The sequence below is a fragment of the Sylvia atricapilla genome, chromosome 8 (genome assembly GCF_009819655.1).
Source record: "Sylvia atricapilla isolate bSylAtr1 chromosome 8, bSylAtr1.pri, whole genome shotgun sequence".
NCBI lineage: Eukaryota > Metazoa > Chordata > Aves > Passeriformes > Sylviidae > Sylvia > Sylvia atricapilla.
Window position 1 is genome coordinate 29,448,538 of NC_089147.1, and position 22,065 is coordinate 29,470,602.

Sequence of the window (22,065 nt, forward strand, 5' to 3'; positions counted from 1 at the left end):
GCAATTAATCATTCATGCTCATTAAATATAAGTTTTAATTTCTGCATTTTTCTTTGTTGCTCATGTGTTTTGTAAAAAAAAAAGGGGGGGGTTCTTTAATAAAAATTATTAGTATTACAAAAGAATTATCTTTTTTCTATCTGTGTAGATACACAGCAGGCTTATTTATACAAATACATAGGAAACTAAGATATAGCTTCACAATATTTTACAGATAAAATTAATAGTCTTTTAGGAAAGATTTCTAGGAAAGAATTAAGATTAATCCTGAACAAAGCAAATGAATTTTAAAAGATATTTCAATATAAAATGTGGATGCTTTCAGGAAAAGGTATTCCCTGAGTTACTGAAACAGAAAGTGCATGTGTTAGGTAACACCATGCACAGATTCCCCAACAAAGTAAACACAACCAAAACATAAGAAAACTGCATGCCACTGACTAATATCAATGTCATAATCAAGGTCAAAATTGATTTTAAAGCCTCCTACAATCTCTTAACAGAGAAAAAAAAAACAAATAAATGCACAAGTAAACACATCAGTCATAGACACCCTTATAAAGAGACACAAAATATATGCTTTGTTCAAAATAGGTTAGACCAAATGATCCCTGAGGTCCCCTTCCAATTTGATATTCTTCAACTCTATGTAATACATGGCATAATTGCACCAAATTAAATAGTTTTTGCTTGAATAAATACATAGTTCAATTTTTAAACTTGAAGCACCTATTCAAGTCTGTAAAGGTTTCACTATATAAAAAATGTCTTACAGTGTCTTGTTTAAGCTAAGTACAGAGTTTTACCAGAAAGTGGAGCGTATTATTTATCTTTTTAATTAGAGCTACAAAGATATGCGTTTCAAAAGACAGTCATTATAAGCAGTTGACATGATGGAGATATAAATCAAGGTGTACATGAGCTGGCCCAAGTATCACACAGAGCCCAGGGACACCACTCACACCCCAAGCTCAGCCCAATCCACCTTTCAGTGGTGTTTGGAGATAACTTGCAGAGATCTTTCTGATACGTGTATCTTTCTGATAATGTTGAACTGTGTCACATGAACACAGCCAAAGGGATCCATGGATTCTCTCGTTCAACCTCTACCAACACAGGGTGCACAGCCTGGAGAGGGGCAGCGTGTTTGGAATTAAACTGCCCTATAATGCTCAGCTGCCAAGCTGGGGATCCAGTCTGAGTGGATACATCCTGCCTTTTAACTGTTCCTCAGATGGAAGTGTTGAGCATTTGGAGGCTCATCTTTGCTTGAGCAAATGAGTTACAGCCGATAGTGAACCAGCAGCAACTCAGCTGATGAGGCAACAAACATCTCATGAGGCGATTTTCTCCCTTTTCCATGAAAATTACCTTCTGTTTGTAGTCTGGGATCAATACACCAGAGCTAATCTCTGTTTAGCATTCCATCTGAAAGCTTCCTCAGGTGCTGATCTCATGGAGGACCTGGTTTAAGGGAATGGGAGCAGCCAGTGCCCACTGACTTTGAAGAGATCATACAAAAGGTGTCAGATTGGCACAAGCAATGACTAAAGGATTTAAAAGCCTGGCCCCAGGTGCACAAGGTGGTTCACAGCAATTTTACAGGTATTTCTGTAGAGGAGTAATAGATTTGATACAAGTCCTTACAATCAACAGTAATTGCTAAGGAAAGGACAAGGTGTACATTTATTCCCTACACCCCTCTGAGGAGGCAAGGCCAGCAAGGAAGGCTGAAGTACAGAAACCAAAACAGTCTTTGCAATGTGGTATTGGACTGGAGGAAAGAGCAGCTACCCAATGAAATGACAGTACAACATTTCTGCAGTGTTTAAACCAAGTGCCTGTGACAAGCCCACAAAGAGTTAGGAATGGGAAGTTGTTCTTTGCAATCAAATTTCTGCTAACTAAAGAAACCAGAGTACTATTTAGGTTAAAACAACTCCACAAACCAAAAATGCAGAGATACAGACCATTGTCAAAAGATGTTCTAAAGGACAGAAGAATATGTACTCATTAATTCAAGGAGAAGTTTATGAACAGACATTTCTCATTAAGAGGACTAGTAATGAAGTTATTTACAACTGTTACAATTCCAGAGCTTTGTTGCTAGTAGAGAATTATAAAAGCCAAGGGCTCAGGTTATTTCTTCAGGCGCAAATAAGTCACGACAGGATAGATGAGCAGACTTCCCACAAGAGACAACCCAAGAATTTTTGTTTGTTTTACAATACCAATTTTCCATAGTAAGAAGACAGCAAAAAATTACTCCAAGCTTGTCATATGCTTCCACCTGCCTGAATGTGTTCTGTAAAGGAGATGAGAGAACCACCAGAAGAGCTGGCCCCTGTTCAGAAACACAGCCAGGCAAGATTATGAGGAAAAGAAGCAAAACCTAATCAGCTAAAAATTATGCAGGGGACCTACGCTAAAATCGTTAAAGGTGTAAAAAGCAGAATAAAAGATATGGCATCATCTGAAAAGAAAGAGAATGGGATGGAAGCAGCACCTGAACTGGTCAAAAGTCTTAGAAATCACGACACAGAATATTAATTTCATATGGAAAGACAGAGATTAAAAGAGCAGCATGACAAAAACACATGCCAAACACAAGTCTGAGGAAACAGGGTATTCAGAGCTGACAGAAGAGGGATGAGCTTTGAACAAACCTAGCCAAGAGAAAACCATGCCATAAGCCAACTTTATATCGGGGGAAGTGAACAGATAGTGACAGATTTTAGAACTCTGCAGTATGAAAAGCCAAGCCAAGAGATGATGGGAGAAGGGAAGGAAAAGGAACATTTCCCAGAGCACACTCAAGGTTAGCAGAGGATCAGGGTGAAGTAGAAAAGCATTATTTTTTTTCCCCCCTCTCCTTAAGATCAGCCCACTATTTTACAGTGAGGTGATAAGAAGGCAAGAAAAGCTACACCTGCATAGGGAAAGCACAATTATTTAAGGAGTAGAAAGAGCAAAAGCAGTAGTCAGAATACAGGTAAGGAAAAAAAAAGCACCAAAAGAGGAGGAAATCTAGGAGGACAAGTATGAACACAAATCAAATACAGGATTTGAATCAACAGTAAACAATTTCTATGGACTAGGGTAGGATTTGAGGTAGGAAGGATGTAAGTGAGGAAGATTTTGAACAGAATGCAAAGGCAGCATGAAAAGGTCTGGTCAAGTGACAAAGTGTCATATCAATGCTCCGTGAAGCACCAGCACAACTTCCAGTTCCATTTAGGTGTGGCACCCAAAATTCACAATTACGCCAATGGCATGTTACCTTCTCTAAAAGAGTGCAGGATTCTGAAAATTGGGACTGTTGGCAAGATAAACAGAAGCTGGCAAAGACAGATGTGATTTTCTCTGGGGGGAAAAAAAAAAAAAAAAAAAAAAAAAAAAAAAAAAAAAAAAACCACCACTCCCCCCCCAAAAAAACCCCCTACAAAAAACCCCCCAACAATATATAAAATTAAAACTCAATACACTTTAGGGGAACACGTCCCCAGTTCATACATGAGCAGTCAGACTATGCATGGGTTTTACTCAGCTCTAACATTGTAACCCTGTTGTCCTTAGTTCTGTTTTCCAGGTGATACTGTTAGTTTCTGCTTCTAACAGGTTACCTTTCTTTTTAAAAATAAATAAAACTCTCTTGTGTACACTAAAGAGGAAACTGAAAGGAATCATGGCACTAAACACACAGTAAGAATCTCATCAGCAAACTGATAATTCCACACCTTGTGTCTAAACCAGTCTGAAAAGGACTGTGAAGCTTCTCTGGTGTGCAGGGAAGGTGTCAGCAGAGGTTGGCATCAGCACTTCAGCTGAGGCTCCAGACAGCTCAGACCCCCCCGGTCCTGATCTCACCAACCACCAGTGAATTCACAGCCCTGTGCACCAGAGCTCCTGCTGCCCCACAGCAGCCTGGGGATTCCTCTGGCAGGACAAGCTGGAAGAATGCCTTGAAGCATCGACTCTCACATAAAATTTGTCACAGGCTTTAATAAAAATGAACAAAACTGTCGACTCATTAAGTAGGTTTGGGATCTGAGCTCAACCAAATAATTTAGGTTTCCTTCTGTTCACTCCTTCTGATTTTATGGTATCAACACAGTATGATTCCAGTTTTTACTGTCTGCAGTCAGTCAAGAGCAAATCTGGGAAGGTTTTGTCTATAAAAAGGTGAATACTAATATTGTGAAGTGTCCCTTTGCTCCATTTATATTTGAAAATTTATAAAAGGATCTATTGCACCTTTCAGGCACCATTTTCTGTGCCCTGCAATTCACTGTTAACAAAGACTGTTGAGAAAAAAGGAATGTCTAGAAGACTTTAAGACACATCCCTTCCAAACTTTTAATGTTTAAAATTATCCAGGATATTTTCTGAAACTGTTTCTGTCAGTAGAGGAAGACTTGCATTTGCTTGAATAGAAAAATCTGTTATTCTTTAAGGAGCAGGGGTTCATCTACAGAACATGAACACTATTCACCTCAACAAAGTAACTTGAGGGGTCATGTAAGACACTCCTGACCACAACTGCTGGAAGCAAAAATAAAAAAGAATCTCTAAGCCATTGTGTTACAATCAGATTCAAGCAACTAAACTTATAATGACCAAGGCAGCAGTTTTAATAAAAAATTCCATTCATAGTCAACTGTTATCATGCTGTTTAACAGTTAAGATAAGCTGCAGTTAAAACATGCATCTACTGTATATATTATTTTCAATCATACATGAACATGTTCACACTGAGCCAAGAAGAAACTCAAAGACTACATTAACAAAACCTGACACGATACTTTATCCTCCTAGAAGAGGCAGGGATACCTCATGAATGCTGTGGTCACGGTAAAGGCAAAAAGCCTCAAAAAACACCCAACCAAAAAACCCTAACAACAACAAAACAAAGAATCCAAAACCAAGAAAGCCAGAGAAAAACCTGAATAATTCCTGAAAACAAAAACTGACTCCATATATATAACTCCATTGACAGGAAAAAAAAAATTAAAAAAAAGTTAGCAAATGCTTTTCTAGAGGAAAATGAGTCATTCCATTTCACAGTAAGCAACAAGGGCAGCAAAGTGCCTGTCCTTAATCTGGCTAAAAATTAAACACTTTTTCTGCCCAAAATCCTGTGAAGGCACACCACACAAACAGATGTTCAAACAAAACCAATGCAGTGCTTTATCTCCTGGAGTTTCAGTTTTTCAGCAACTGCAAACGGCTCCAACTTTAGTTTATGCAAGGTTGTGACAAGCTGAAACTATGAGAAATTGGGGGAAAAAAGAAAACTTATTTCACAGTAAAATCTCTGACATAGTGAGCATTAATTTGCATTTTAGCAGAAATTCATCATCTGGCCATATCACAGATATCCCCCACGCACAGTCTCTCTCTTCTCTTTGCTCTTGGCTGGGTTTCTTTAGGTCAGAATTCAAAAAAGAAAAAAAAATTAAAAGGAGGAAGTTGTGAGGGTTGCATTAAATGGAAAGAGTGAAGAGAAAGCTGTGGCTGGAATCAGATTTTCCATATGATCCCTGCATTTATGGCCTGAATCTCAAAAGTTCCCTGACAAAACCTGATGTCTTTTCACTATGCATCTCTTATGTATAGTTTGAAAAGGCAAAGACTAAAAACACTGACTAAAACTGCAAAGACTAAAAAGGATTATCAAGGGCTCTCCAAAAATCACAGGCAAGTGCTGCCTTATATATACTGACAGCAACACTTACCTGAGAAGGCTGATAGAAAACACAGCCCAAAATTTGGTGAAAAGAATAAATGTTGCACATTTGTCAAAGTTTTCCCTCCTACACTTTCTCTCTTATTTGTTTTATCAGAAAAGTAAGTAGCTCTATAGTAGTTTAAATGCTTTCTTCGCTAAAAGAATTACAATTGCTTTTGGTAAAATTCTAGCAAATTCTACAGCTGAGGGAAAAAAAATAAATCAAAGAGCTTACTTTTGATCCAATATTTATTCCATGAAAGCAAATACCCTTTCATCACAACACAGACAATGTTTTCTGTGAAATACCATACCTTATTTGGCACCCAGTCAACTCCTGGCACTTTATCCAGAAGTACCAAATTTCACCTCATGGAACTGGCATTCACAAGTGTTCTATATCCCACAATTATTTCAATAAATACCAACCAACCTCAATAAACAGCAAACATAAGCACATCATAATGAATTACAGTAATGCCAGTAAAAACCCCCAATGGACACTTAAGGGCAATATTTGGTAGGAGAGACTGATTAAAAAGAATAATACATACTTTCAGAATTTTAAAATCAAAATCAGTCAGCCTTCTAGAAGACCATACTTCTGTTGAACTACAAATTATGGAGCTGACTAAAGAAATTTGAGTGAAATTCTCTGCCTCATGCTGTGCAAGAGTTTAAACACCACGTTTCTTCCTAGCTCTGTGTGCTGTGGATTTATGAATTTCAGTTAAGTGTGCTTTACAGACCCTGGAAGAGACTGAAATGTTTGCCTAATATCTGAAAGCAGCTGGAGGCCAGGCAGTTGCTGCACCCATCTCAGAAATTTCAAACCCAAAGGAATCAGACAGAAAGAGCAGGCTGAATTCAGGTGGACAGCAATCTAAGAATCCTGCAAAATTAGTCTTGGACATCTCTGTACCTACTTTACAAGAATCATCCTGCCAAACGTTCCCCAAAAGGAGAGTTCAGCTCTGAACATTTATGCACATCAACAGTCCTGCTGAGATGTTATGAAGCAATAAAGCACTTGTGCTTTTGTGCTATTGTTAAATGCACAAAGGCAATTGTGCAGCACACTCTGAGCAGGGTGACTCATTTATTGACTGTATTTTGCCATGGTTACCTGGATTCAGGAGCTACAGGAAAGCAAGTATTTATTCTGATGCTGCAGGAAGCCCAGGAGGGTAATATGCAATACGGATGAACTAGACTAAGAAGAGTATTACATGAGGACACAGGAAGTTGCTTTGGGAAGAACTGTAGGGAAAAAACCAAAACCGAGCCTGCTAAAGAGTTTTTCAGAGAACTGACCTTTACTCTTAACAAAAGCAGAACACACAGCAACGAAAAATGCAGTTCTGGAGAAGTTCTGCAATTTACTAGGATTTTATTTTCTGTCACTTGGAGCAACTTATGCCATAAAAGTTTAAAAATAAACTTTAAAAATAAACTAGTTTGCAACCCTCTTTGAAAAACAACTTATCTAGGTCTCCTATTTTCAACTATGAAGTACATTCCCACACGTGAGAGAAGCACTGTGGGGTTTTTGTGTATCAGTTTGCTGTTATTGCTTCTGTGTAGATTAAGATGTTTCCATCTCTCAGTTCTCAGCCAGGTTATCTAGTTTCTTTTTCCAAGTTCCTTAGACTGTTACTCATGGGGGCTTTTTTTCATACAAGAGCAGCAAGCAATTCAAATTCAGCAATACAAACATTCTGCAGGTGACATTCATATTATTGGTACCATCAGTAAAAAGTGACATATTACACACGACAGTGCAGTACCACTAGGAAATACTCTTTATTTGAGTGAGTCAGTTAAGAGCTCTGCACAAATCAAGTTATCTTCACCAGAAGAAAGGGCGCATCACCTTCACCTACCAGCCAGCTTTGAGAAAAAAAATTGCCAAAAGTACGGTTTGAAGCCAGTGTAGAAGGTGTGGTGGAACAGAAAGTTACAGTAAAAGTCACACAAGGTTTCCAGGTGCAGCACTTGACCAGCATAGCTGCAGAATTCCACACTACTACTTCAGCAGCCAGGTCAGACTGAACAGAGCTGCCAACCCCACTCTGTGCAGAGACACAAACATCAAATCCTAAAAAATGAGTTATTTCAGAGTAGCAGAACAGGAAGATAGTGGAAGTTGAGAAAAATCATTAAGCCACACAGATCCAGTCCCCCATGTCACACTGTTCTTTGGAAAGTTGCAAAGACTATTCGGGGAAACTCTACAGCATGTTCAAGAAGTATGGCTATCAGTATCAAACCAGCCTGTGCTGCTTCTAGAGAGACCTGGCAAAAGGCTTGCATAGAAACACAGACACCAGGATACCACTGCAGCAGTCAACTCCAATTATTTACAGGAAAGGAGAAAGTGTCACTGCTTCAAGAACTTATTTCCATTCTCCTAATAGCTACTGGTCTGCTGATCACAGCTGGTGAAACAGCTTGCTCTTCAGCTTATAGCCAGAATGCAATTCAACTAGGGGTAATGTAAGATTGCATATGAAAAGCTACAGCAATGACAATATGGGCAAAGTTTCTGCCTCCCATTTATTTCCATCCTCACTGTTGACAGAGAGTTAGAGCTTCCCCAGGGGCTCTGGACATCAGGTCAAGGTCTGCTGGGCAAGCAGGAGTATGCATTTGCCTAGAAACCGCATAACAGATCAGGAGGAAAAATAAAAATATCTAGTGAGCCTCTTCATCCTCCAGATTCCCTTGAGAGACCTCCAGCCTTATGGAGGAAACAGAACTGCTCTCAGCCTTTCAAAACCCCAGGATAGTACCAGTGCTACCACGCTCATTTTATGCTGAACTCCAAGCCCCTCCAGCAGCTGGGGTGACCATGTGCTCCTCCCTGGGAGCTCCACAGACAGGTTTCCTTTTTGTTACTAATATTACCACTTCCATCCTAACAGGCCTTCCAAAATTGTGCCTTCTGTGCAAAAGTATTTAGACAGCAAAATCTAAAGACAAAATGGAACCGTCATGGTTGTTTTATGTTCTCCTTAAACACATAATTTGTTCCCCAATTTCTTATTGTTTAGATGGTAAAAAGGTTGAAGACAAGGACCAGGTCCTTACCTCATGCAGAACACAGCATAAAAGGCCTCTGAGGATAATTACGGATTCTTTACTACTACTAAAAACCAACTTACAATTATACTTAACTACACAGGAATGCCTCAGCTCAGGCTCTTCAGCATCTCAAAACAGCAGCTGAAACTGAAGGCTGTTACTTCTCAGACTGTCTTTCCCTTCTTGACTGTTTTTTCACTCTAAGCACACCACCCTTTCCTTCCCAAAAGCATCCTACAACCATCCAGCATTGACATTTACTATTTCATGATGACTGTCCAATGAGTGGCATGTATGCAAAAGATAACCAAGACAACAAATAATTAGTAGGTTTTGGCTGGCTGAATGCCTCCTGCAAAGAAAACAGCAATTCATCTCCTCACAAGAGACAAAGGAAAAGACTGAAGGAGCTCTAAGACATCTTGCATTAAACCATTATATTCCTTCCCTGCAGTGTAATTGCTTATTTAAACACATTAAGAGAACGAAGAGTTTCTGTGCGGTAAACAGAGACAGTGCCCCATGCCTCCTCCTTTACACTCAGCTTTAAAATCAACAGAAATAATGCAAAAGTAATTGGAGTGATAAGTCAGAGCTATGTTTTATTTCTTTTTCAAATTAAACAGTTTCAGCTTGAACTGGTGACAAAAACTGGATTGGATTTTTCAATTTCCTAGATTGTCATCAATTGCTTTTTTCACTGTTGTACTCTCTCTGAGCTTCCTTCATTTTGCCTGGACATGATTGAAAATTAACTGGAACACAAAATGGAAATGTTCCTCCTCTCTATTAGGAACATCTGCCAGTGTTAGCTGGAAGTCTGCATTCTCTCTTTGCCTGTCATCCCCTCATACTGAAAATGGAGACAAAAATGCTTTCATTTCAATCAGACAGGAACACAGCCCTTCTTCTCTGCAGCTGCAAATCTCTTATCTCCCCTCATCCTACTGCACAGCAAAGATGGAGAAACCCATTCCCAAATCCTAGTGGCTTGTGGGACTGACAGAGAACACTTGTGAGTGAAGTTGATCTTTTACAAACCCGTGTCAGAAACACCAGCAGAAAACCATGTAACTCACTAAATATCCCCCATCTCCCATCTTCCTCCCATTCTGGAGCCCCAAACCCAGTGAGACCACACAGGGACGTAGCGGGACTGAGCTGGGGTGGAAGGGTATCTCTAACACTGAATATTACTGAAATTCTGCCTGCACTGCCCAGCCTTACTTCTGGAAGAAGTAGCTGCAAACAGCGGGGCCCGTCCAAAGCTAACCACCTTAAGATCAGGAAGCACCTTTGGTCAGGCAGCCGCTCCTGCTGACAGCACAGCGGCATCAGCTGCCCTGCCAGCCCTCCCCACCTCGCTGCCTCAGAGAGCCCCAGCGAGGTCTGCAGCTCAGACTTGGTAATTCCTGTTCCTCAGCAGCCTTCACGCCTACAGCATCATGTGCTTTTGGGTTCTGGCTTGTCAGCCACTTGGGGACAGCTCCAAAGCCACATGTGGCTCCAGAGAGGAGCCACTTTCCCTAACAGGAAGGCTAAGATTAGCCTCCTGCACCCCAAATGCCTGCCTCTCAGATTGAACGGCATGCTCTGAGACATGGCCATGGAAAAAGAGGCCAAGTTGCTATTTAAGCTCTCAAATCTCTTCTAGGAACTGCACTGAAAAACAGTGCCTTTACATTGGGGGAAGAGAGGTGTTACATCAAGACTTCATTGAAATTGTGTGCAATACTGGAGAGCAATGAACGGAAGAAGTGAGGCAGGGGAGTGAGAAAATGGGGAAATTGTTACTGAACACATAAACACTGCCAAGCATTAATCAAGTGCATTTCTCCCTATATCAAGTTCATGGCATACAGAACAACACAGTGTGAAAGTTTTCACACTAAGTGCTCTTCATATCAAAAGAGAGAAGCAGATTCTGCTTCCAGTGAGCAGGGTCTTCTCTGAAGCCTTTGCATCTGATAAATAATCAGAGAGAACAAAGTTACCTTCCATCCGCTCCCATATTTCCACACTTGGACATCTCCAGAGAAAGCCAGTCATTTCCAAAATGTTTCCAATGTTAATATACCAAATTCTTTTAAATAAGAAAATAGATATGTATTAGTCACATTAAAAGCTTCAAAACTGTATATAAAATCTGCAAAATCTACAGCAACCCATGCTTATTAGCCCATCTGTGCCAGTTTAAGTGGATGCCATTGATTTAGTTCATCAGATAAACATGTTTACCATCAGCTATGCTTCTCCTGTACTTCCAGTATAAAACTCCATGACAGATACATGATGCAGAGTCTTAAAAAGGACAAAAGAAGCTCGGAGGACTTGTCATCAGTGATTTCATGCCAAAGCTTCCAGTCCTAAGCCCTCATTTGCATAAATTCAAACTCATGAATAAAGGAGTTCCAAGAGTAACTACCTCAATAATCAGTTTTTCCACCACTGCCGTTTTTCAGCAGCAAAATAGACCTTATCACCATGGTCCTGAGGAAAATGTGCTCATTGTCTCATGCATCACAGGAGGTGAGCACAGATTATCATGAATTTGGTTTAATTATGTTATTTTTCCCCTTAAAATAACATAATTAAAATATTCCATTGAAAATGAAAGAAAAAAAACCACAGAGGGAGTGCACTGAACAAATCGAGGGGTTTCACTTTTTTTGTTTTTCTTCCTCTAGCATTTCCAGGTTGATTTTTGAGATGCTAGTGAGGGGAGATAACTAATATCCAGGCTTAATCCCATCAGTGCCACTGTCTTACCAATGGTGGAACCCTCAAGAGAAGACAACAAAGGCAAAACCAGGCAGTATGAATTCAAGTATTAACCTGCCGTAGCAGGGATATAGCAAGGTGACTAAATACACCCTGAGCACACACAGCAGCTTTTTTTGGCTGCTAATCCAGAGATGGTGTCAGTTTTTGATAGCTCATGCCATAAAGCACATCAGTCTTCCTGGCTGGCCTCACTCTGTGTTGCTGCAGTCAGATAAGAGCCAGAAATCCCCCTGACCAGCTTTCTTTCCACTCTGTTAACGCTTTCACTTAACCAACTCAGCCTCTTTATCGCAGACCTCAGTGGAGTGCAATGGTGACATCGAAATTATAACATGTTTGCTACTGCTAAAATTGTATTCTTGCTAGGGTACAAATACACAATCAACTACTTTCAGAGCACACTCTTGCAACCCTATTAAAGACTAACCACTTGGGAAAAAGGTTTTACATTTTACCAGCTTACCTTCAGGTCAGTAAACTTCATTAAAAACACTGGACTAAGATCTCCAATACAAGAAACAACTTCACTACAAGCTCTGAAACACATCACCCACAATATTGTGTACTACCTTTCAAGCTGCCAATCATGAAACATTGCTGCTGGTTGGTTGTTGTGTATGAAAGTGGTTCAGAAGTTACCACACAAGACTACAAATTTATCCTTCTTGGGTTTTTCCCTAGCTCTGTTTGTGCTTCGCAGTGAAACAAGGAGTACTACAGCAACTCTAAACTACCCAAGGCTCTGAGGACAGAGACCAAGCAAAGTACTCAAGACTGTGGAGCACTAGGAATTGCAGAAAAAACTGATTTTAGGTCTCCTGGCTCTTTGTTACTGCGTAAGTCTCAGTCAGGCAATGCAGGTTGAGTCAAACACGTTGAAAGGTGCCCCTTTGCTGCAGCAGTACAGGGACATTTATCAATCACCCCTTCACAAGGCTGTGGTGGTGGCCAATCAGGAAATCCTATACATGATGTGTACTGCTCAGTAAGGTACCAAGCAGCATCCTGTATTTCACACTAAGGTACGTAGAATGAATATTCATTAGTCACTTATAAACCTTGGTTTGTGTTGCCCACTGCTTTGCCTCTGTTTTGATTGCAAACTGGACAGTTTTTATTGCTACCACATCATTTCTAAGCTTCCTCTTGCTGATCAGAGCCCTCTTGTCACTCCTGTATTCCCCTGATTCTCAAACTCTGCCTATGCCCTGCTACTTCAGATTTCCTGTGTTCTGTTCTGTTGTCATTTTTCCTTCCTCTGTTCTCCTAGGAAATCTGCCATATTTCCATTTCTGTGCCCTATCACCTCTGTCTGACATTCCAATTCTGCAAACGCAGATTTGTGCTAGGAGACTCAAGATGGCAAGCTAGCTCATTCAGATCTGTGATATTTAAACTCTTATTCAACAAATAACCAAGTCACTTCTTTTTCACTTTGGTGTTAGCTGCTTTTGCTATCATCACTGCATTTGGCAACTGAAATAAAGTGTTCCTTTGCTGAATTTGCTAAAAAGTAAAATGAAGAAAGTAGTGCCATAGATGCATTCAGAAGAACAAGTTTTAGTAGAATTAATTCAGTAATACTAAATATGCTTATTTCCACAGAGGCCATAATAATGCCATATATACCACATCATCAGAAATAATTTATGCAACTATTTATCCAATATACAGCAACTGTATTTGAAAAGGCTGTTTCAGCCTGATTACAGATGCATTTCAAACTTGACAAGTAATCCAGCTGGAAAAATAATCATATTGCCATACTGACATGTTCTTCTTGCCTTGTCTGCCTTTGGCCTTACAGCTCCACGTCCTACTTGTGTGAATTTGAGAAAGACTCATTTTCCTCTCCATGAAGGGGTGTGAACCCCCACATCTCCCAGTCACCAGCCAAAGGCTTCAAACCTCTGTCCTGAATCAGCAGATTGTGGACTAAGTACAGAATTCCAACACTGTCTTGAGGTGGGTTCCTTCTAAAATCTGCTGTGAGGATTATCCTGTTTCATGAAAAACATTTCATCGTGGTGGGGGGAAGGATGAAGGGGGGAGAAGATGTCATTTGACTTAGGGAGCCCAGAACAGAATGGAGAATCCCTATCATGTTATGTGGAAGGAATTATCATGTGCTTATACCAACCAGCAACCAAACATTGATGAATACGTGCTCAGGGGGTTTTTTAATTTTTTTTTTTTTTTTGTCCTATGCATGTTTCTGTGGTCACCTCTTCCAGGGAAGCAAATGTTCCTGAGCAGATTTATAACACCCCAGTCACACCCCGCAGTGGCATCTCTGGAGGCAGACTAATCAGCTCTGCTTCCTGCCTGCGGCACATGAGGTCATCCCTTTCTCCAGCCACACTGGGCACCTCGGACATGCAGCAAGGAGGGCAAAGCTGCTCTCCTCCACTCAATCTATATTAAGGGGCTTACACTGCAAAGCAAAGGAAGTGCTGAAAGAGGATACAAATAGATTAATATTACAGCTCGCAAGCAATCCCAGGAAATTAAAAACAGCCTGCCCAAACAACACAGACTGATGTGCTACAGGCATCCTCCCCAGCTCTCACCATAGTAACCAGATAGCCAAACTGTCTGTGTCTGTTAGCTAGGGCATTTATAGCTGAGAACATTCTCCTCCATTTCTGTAACGCATAATTTGTAGCTGGGCAAAAGACTTCAAACAGCTGAAAAATAATAATCAAAATCTAAAGGAAATGTCCTCTTTTTTAATATATATATATACAGAGCAAAGGGAGAGAGAAAGCTAGGAGTTCTGTAACATGGTTTCTTTACACAAAGCCTTCTCACTATTGAGATAGATATCTTAATAAACAAGATTTACACTACTCTGAACATTATAGACCTTGCATTCCATCTTACATCACAGATATTTCGTATTTGTCTGCAATGAGATCATTTATTTTGGTAAGCTATTAATTCTAGCAAAAACACTCATCTATATTTAGGTATTATACTAAAATAGTATTGCCTCAAAGTTCTTGTACTTGAAATGTACATAAATAATCAACAGCTAGTAGCCAAAACAAGCAAACAGATAAATTACAATGAATGCACAAGTAATTTTTGCTTTAATTACTCTTTTCAAGCTTTGTGGTAAATTTTCAATACAGAGAAAGCTGAGCAGATAAGAATGGTAACTGCTGTGTTTATACTCTGTGGTGAACATACTCCTTTAAGCTCACCCTGGAAGGTCAGGCGTCAATCACACCCTCCAGCTTGCATCTTTCCGGCAGCTCACACGGATTATTTTGCTGATACCACCATGTCAAAGGCACCAGGCTTCCATCTGCACATTCCCCTAATATACTTCAAATTCCTATAAAAAATAACCTGCTCTATTTTTCCCTTACAGTTCTTTGGCTGTACTAAAGTTAGCCAACGTGAGGACATACAAGACTAGCTGTACACCAACCCCCCTGCTACAAAGCACAGAAAAAGATCATTCAGGATCATCCCCTTGGTGTCATGTCAGAGAAGGGAAACAAACCCCAGGGACCTGCCATCAGACTTCCTGGCTGTTACAGGAGATGAGAACATTTGCATGCTACAAATCCCATGCTGAGGCTTCAGACCAATGCCAAGTCCCTCTGGCCACACCTTGCCTCCAGCACCGTGGCCCTAAACAGGTCTGCACATCTGCATAAGGGATTACTGAGGTCCAGATAATACATTCCACAGCTAGAGAGAGATTTTTTTATACACCTGGGGTTTGATTCCTACATTTCAACTGAAATAGAATGTACTTTCCTTGCTTCTCTGTGAGCATGCAGACCTAATTTCTCACAACGTAATTCATCACAAGAAAAGGCTGCCAGCACTGCCATTTTGTGCTGTCTGCCACCCAAGATTTTGCTGAGATAGCCATTACTGCTAATGCTTATCCTGGCAATGGATCACTCTACTCAATAGATTTGCTTGCTGTAATTATTGGAATTACTTAAAATTAGTGAAGTGCCAATCATTCGTTCAGCAGGGAGGAGATGCATACATTTTCTTAGCAACAATCAACACAAAGTTGTCATAGTCAACCAAAATGGATTCCTGTCCTTAAATTCCTCTTAGGGTTACGAAATGTTTTAATTTAAAAGCCACTTGGGGCTTAGGTAAGTAGTCATTTAAGAAAAGTCATGAAGAACTCTTATGAGACAGAATGAATACACAGCAATTCTAAACACGGATGTGGCAAGTACGATGACTCACATAATTCCCCAAAACTACCATAACTCACTAAGCACTATTTAGGTATTCAACAAACCTTCGGAATATACTAAAAATATAACACCTGGAAAGAGCAGCTGAGTTGTGCACTTTGGTTACTACCTCCGGCTGGAGCCTGCAGTGCCTCAGATGCACACCCCTGTCCCTGGGAGGCAACGGAAGTGCTGGAGATCAGTCAAAAATGTAAATCCTCACCGGATGAGGATGTAAATCCTACCCACTGAGCGTAAACTCATGGTGGTTATGCACCCTCATATCATGTTTACAAGTAATAAAAGGTCCTGGCTGTAAGCAAGCTACTCTTTTCTGGGGGTTTAAAGAACCAAAAAGCTGCCAGGGAAACACCACAGATTTCTCAGCACACAGCGAGTGGCTGTTCTCTGTTTATGGCTGAATTTTTGCTTTTAACTTTAGCAGACAGTTCAGAAATGAAGGTACATAAATACTGCAGCAAAATAGTTGTAAAGGGCTTTACTGCCTCTATTAATTTCCACTGAACAGGACTATAAAAAGAAAATGAAAGCAAAATAACAGTGATTGTTGAATAACCCACACACACGTGTATTTTAATTTCCAGATATTTTTACTTTATAAACAATTACAGCTTGCCTTGAAATGCTGTAGCCTCTCAGGACCTTGCCTCTGCTTTTATGACTACCTGTTTCCTGACAGCCCCACCATCAGGGCAGCAAACACCAGTACTGGCATGCAAACCCTGGTAGATTTGGTAATTGTTTATACCCATTCTGAATGAGTACAAAGGAAATGAATGGCAATTTTGGGTTTGGAAGCAGCATGTATCTACTTTTCACTGCAATAAATATAGATGACAGAGAGATGACGATGTGTCAGGTAGAGATGATAACCCACTTTCAAGGCAGATGCCCCAAATCTCCTCCCCTTCTGTTCCCTCCACAAATCACTGACAACATTCTTCTCAATGCTGATTTTTTTGCAAGGACAGACTTGTAACAGTTTCTGGTCAATTAAGAGAAATGTGAAGATCTCATAAAACCTCAAACCCCCCAAAACTGCAAGAGCCTCAAATACTAACACTGAAGCAGGAAGAGAAAACACAAAATTTTGTACTTTAGGTTACACATCATACACATTACCCAAAGTGTATTTTTTTTTTTTGCCTGAGTGGCACAAATAGAAATATTATAGATAATAATAATTTTAAGCTCATTCTGTAAACTGTGGATGTTACATTCATTTCCCTGCTGTAATGGCAGTCACATTTCTGCAACGGGAGTATGGCAGCTGCATGAGGTTTGGATTTGGTAATGCTTTTGGACAGCTAACAATTCAATCAGATACAGGTGAGTTCTTCTTCAGTTCTTCCACACTTTCCTCACAATCCAGCGATTTCCATGAACGACATCCTCCTGAAGCAGAGTTTGAAAGCAGGGTGCCTACTCCACCCAATCTTTGTTCTGAGTTTTTTGGGGTTTTTTTTGGGAGGGGGTGTTATGTTTGATTTTGATTTTTTTTTCCCCAGTGAAGCAAAACAAGGACAGATTGCCCATGCCTCCTGCTGAATCACAGAATAACAGCTCAGGATTTCTTTTATTCCTGGTTAGGGATAAAGACTCATTTTTCCTTCAAATTATTTGATAAAGGACTAAGAATGACGTGTTTATTTGCATCATACTACCATTACATGGAAATCTGACCTTAGAAGAAATGTATAACAATATTAAGTGAATAAGATGACATTTCTCTTTTGGACCACTTCAATTTCTGCATTAGTGACTAAATCCAAGCAGTGTACAATATGAATCAAGATATGATTAATTCTGCCATGAATTAATATGCATTAATATAATGAAAAAATCTAAAGGTTATTTAAAAATCCCACCAGGGTGTTCATATTCCAAGGATAAAATTAATCAGACTACGTAAAATTTCAAGACAGTCTCAATCCTATAACAATTGTTTTCATTTCTTCACGTGGCATCAGTTTAGACACGAGGGTTGAGGGGCTGGTAACATTTCACATGCCTACTCTTCACATTGGCTGTAAGGAAACAGGAATTTTGACCAGGAAGAAATCAGGATTTCTCTACATGATGCCCTCAAGAGGATCTCCACAAGGCCCAAGTTGCCCTCCAGAGTGCATCCTGCTCCACTATCAGCACCTCACCACTACCTCAGCCTCAAAAGCAATGGAAAACTCCTCAAACTCCCAAAACTCCAACAGATCATCACTTTTATAATTTGACAGCTGCAACTAACTCAGCAAAAGGTGCCAGCACTTTAAATATTGGGGTAAATACCACAGTGCACTAAAAGGCTCAATTTGCACTCTCCTGAACACCGACAGCCCTTGTCACCCCCAGTATAAACCACACACTCATGTGCAGTTGTCCCTAATGCAGCACCAGGAAGCTATCTATTTAGGGAAACATGTGAAAATAATACAAAAAGCCTCTCACTTCTGAACAGTCCTAAAATGAAGTGGCCACTTGCATTCTTGGCCCCTCATTAGCCCACAGAACCAACTGGGTTGTTTTCTTTACAGTTTCATTTCAGTATACATTCAGCACCATGATTATAAAGAGAGAACAGTTCAGATTAGAATACTTGGCATAGATTTTTTTTAAAATACACTTTATATGCAAAATATCCAGGTCTCTGAGGTACTATTCCTTTCTGTTGAAAGGCACACCCCAGTGATGAGACGAACCTAAAACACTTACAAACCCTCATGTCATGGTAATGAAATACTTAAAAAAAAAAAAAAAAAAAAAAAAAAAAAAAAAAAAAAAAAAAGCCAAGATTTCTGAAGAGAAAAATCGAGCCAACATTATGACTGATTACTTCAGCCTCTATCCTGTGTATAACCAGCCCTCTGCAGCAGAGATCTAGATTCAGCTCATGAGAGTATGACTGCTACAGCCAACTAAGGGAAGAGCTACTCCTGGGATAGAAGCTGCTGTGAGAAGAGAACTGTCAGAACATTCCATCATTCTCTTCCCAAACGACTTAGCACAGATATTGCTTAGCTCCAGATGGACATATCACACGTTTTCAGAAATAAAGACAAAGCAAAAATACGTTCCAAATAACTTTCTCTCCCCTTCCCCCTCCCTAAATATAAACCTGTTCCTAGTTTTGTAGGATTTATCTCAGCATGCACCCTGCAGCATGCCTATCATCATGAATGGCAAAGAATTGCATCATGGCATTGTTAATAGTCATTCACAGAAGTGTGCTGTAATGCATTTAAAAAAACCTCACAGTCTAAGTCGGGCCAAAAAAGTAGCCTGATTTTAAAATTGCTGAACAGACAAGCAACTCCCACTCTTTACTGAAGCTGCTGAGTGCTCAACACTTGGGAACTGGAGCACTCTGTAATCTCTGCTCCTCATTTGCCTTCTGAAAATTTTGGCTTTAGACAAAAAATCCAGTCAATGTTAATCCTTGCCATAGGAGCAAAATAGAGTCAGGACTACTCCTGGACTAATTCTGGACCTTTGACAGGAAATGTTTTGGCAGGTGTAAGGGGCAAAGATTTGGGTGCTCACTTTCAACAACCTGTATTACAGACCTGGATTCTGCCCAGATCTGGGTGTTTTCCTCCATTGCATTAAGGTAACCTTCAGAAAAATGATTGTATACTCTTGTTTCATCAGACTTCTCAACTGCCATCCCTTTAGAGTTCCAAACCTTAAACAGCAGTTAAGAGTCTTTTTCTGACATTTTGCACTACAATACAGCCCTTCATAGATTAACATTTTGTTTCCTATTTTAGAACTAGTCCTGTCCCTCACAGCTGTGGAATAGCTTCAAGCACAAGTAACAAACATCAGAAGACAAAACAGCAACTGCATTTGACAAAGCCCTCAAACTATATTTCACAATCTCACAGGCAAAGTGCTATTGTGTATTTATCGTGGGGATTTGCAATTAGAGATTGTATTCTGGATAACAGGAAAATGCCTAAATTCAAGTACTGCGGGGTTTTCCCCCTCATATTTCCAGCACTCCTCATTAGACTGACTGTACAAACACCCCAAATTATTTTTTTGCACTATATAAATCCTTTTCCTTGTTTCCAGACTTAAAACGTCTTCTGAAAAATGACCAAACAAAAAGGATGACATGTTCCTGTTTAGTTCCTGTTTCAGAAAGGAGCATGAACTCCTGTTTTTATGAATTTTCTCAATGAAAACCAGCATTCCTGTCAAAAATTAAGAAAGTGAGAAAAAGCATACCAATCCTAAATAAAGCTCAAACGACTACAAAAGTGATGCTGACTTTAGTAACTCAACACCTTTCTGGTGTCTGATGAAATTTGCTGTCCTTTAAGGGTGCCCTACAGAGACTTGAACAAGATGAGAACAGGACACTATTTCAGGACCACTAAGATTGGGATCAGTGGTAACCTTGTCATTTTGATTTTTCAGTGTGCTCACAGTAAATTTAAAAGGTGAGAAAAAGACCTAGGATGCAATACGTAAATTTATTCCTAAACTTGCTGTAAGGAATCTTACTATCACTGTGAATACATTTTAAATACTTTAAACTCTGAATACTTTAAATCTCTGAAAACACCATAATGTAGCAAACTGATCCAGCAGTCTCTGAAATCTATTGGTGCCTAAGACACAACTGAGGAAAAAACATCTGTGAGAGATATGCTGACCATTCCTTAGCAACATCCTTTGCAAGCAGATTTCCCCTTCTATTTTGGAGAACAGTATAAAACAAATGATAGAACTTAAAGTATGTGGAAGACCTAAAGAAGAGAAAGCAATAACAAAAGAAGCAAGGTGAGCACCATGAGAACAGATGATTCTTGTCCATCTCCACCATCCCATCACCAAACTGTTCTCGGTCATTTTAATAAGTGATGAAGACCTCAAAAGACCCAAGGACTAGTTGCTGGCTAGTCCTGTTCCTCCTTTTCCACAGTGCCCTCAACAGCAGCTGGAGTCACAGCCAGCAGCTGTACAGGTCAGGAAAGCACCGCTCCTCATGCACTGCATGACCTGCCAAAAAACAGAGCAGCAGATCCCTTTGAAGGCAGCCAGCTCGCCTGCCTCGTATTCAAACTTTTTTAGATTGCTAACCTCCTTTTCCTTACTGCTGCTGAGGTTTTCTGGTAGGCTTGGAAGCAATCTACCAAGTATCAACTAGATAGGCCCCTTCCATTAAATGTCATTTCCAGAAAATGAGCCATGTTTAGCCCTGGTTTACAATCAGGTGTAAATACCAGGCTCTGCAATCTGATGATAAAAACACCCACTCCAGAAATTAGGCAGAATCTGTGCTGCTTTCTTCTCACTCAGAGTTTCCCGTACAGGGAACAGTTGGATGCTGCAGCCCACGGGAGCTCTCTTCCTCTCAAGGTCACTGCAAAGGGCTGCCCCTCCAAACTGGCCCTGCCTGCTTTGCATTTAACTTGACATTAGGGTCAGTTCTGCCGCAATGGAGCTTCCTGCAAATACATATGTATGTGTGGAGAAGTGAAAAACAAAGTGATTGGTTGCCACATCTTAAGTTTGTTTTCAAGATCTTATTGCAAGCAACATCTAAAAGCAAAATGGTGAGTGAATACAGAAGTGAAAGGCTGGCTGTACAGCTCAGAGTGAAACACTCCATTGTAAAGGCATCTTTTCATTTAACACAGCTATAGATTTTCATAAATGAAAAGCCTGAGACATGACAAGGAGTAGGAAGGACACCATTCTCTGCTAAATACCTACGTGAGTGTATTACAAAGGAAAGGAGAAGGCATGGAGAGAGACAGGAAATCCCTGTATTAGAAAGTCGAGCCATGGCTATAACAAAAAACCTGGAAAGGGTAAGTGGAATATTTGTAGTTGTGGATACCTACTTTATATCCAAGTAAAAAAGCAAAACAAGCACGCAGTTGAACTCATTACATAAAAGACATCGCATCAGGAATAAGAGGTTTCGTGCAGCAAGAGAAAATATTAAGGTGGAAGCAAATAACTTTTCGGTTTTGTTGCATTTGGGTTTGTTTGGGTTCTTTTGGTCCCTATTTAAAGGCAACGCTAGAGGGCAATGCAGAACGAACCTGCATCCCGCATATAATGCCCAGCTGGGGCTGCTCTGCATCTTCACACAGCACCCGTGAGCTCCTGTCCCTGGGGCTCGGGAACATTTTAATGAAATGTCAACTCTCTCTCCTGAAAGAGAGATCTTTGAAAAATACATGTTTCTAGATATTTCACTTAATTTTTATTCGTTTACAA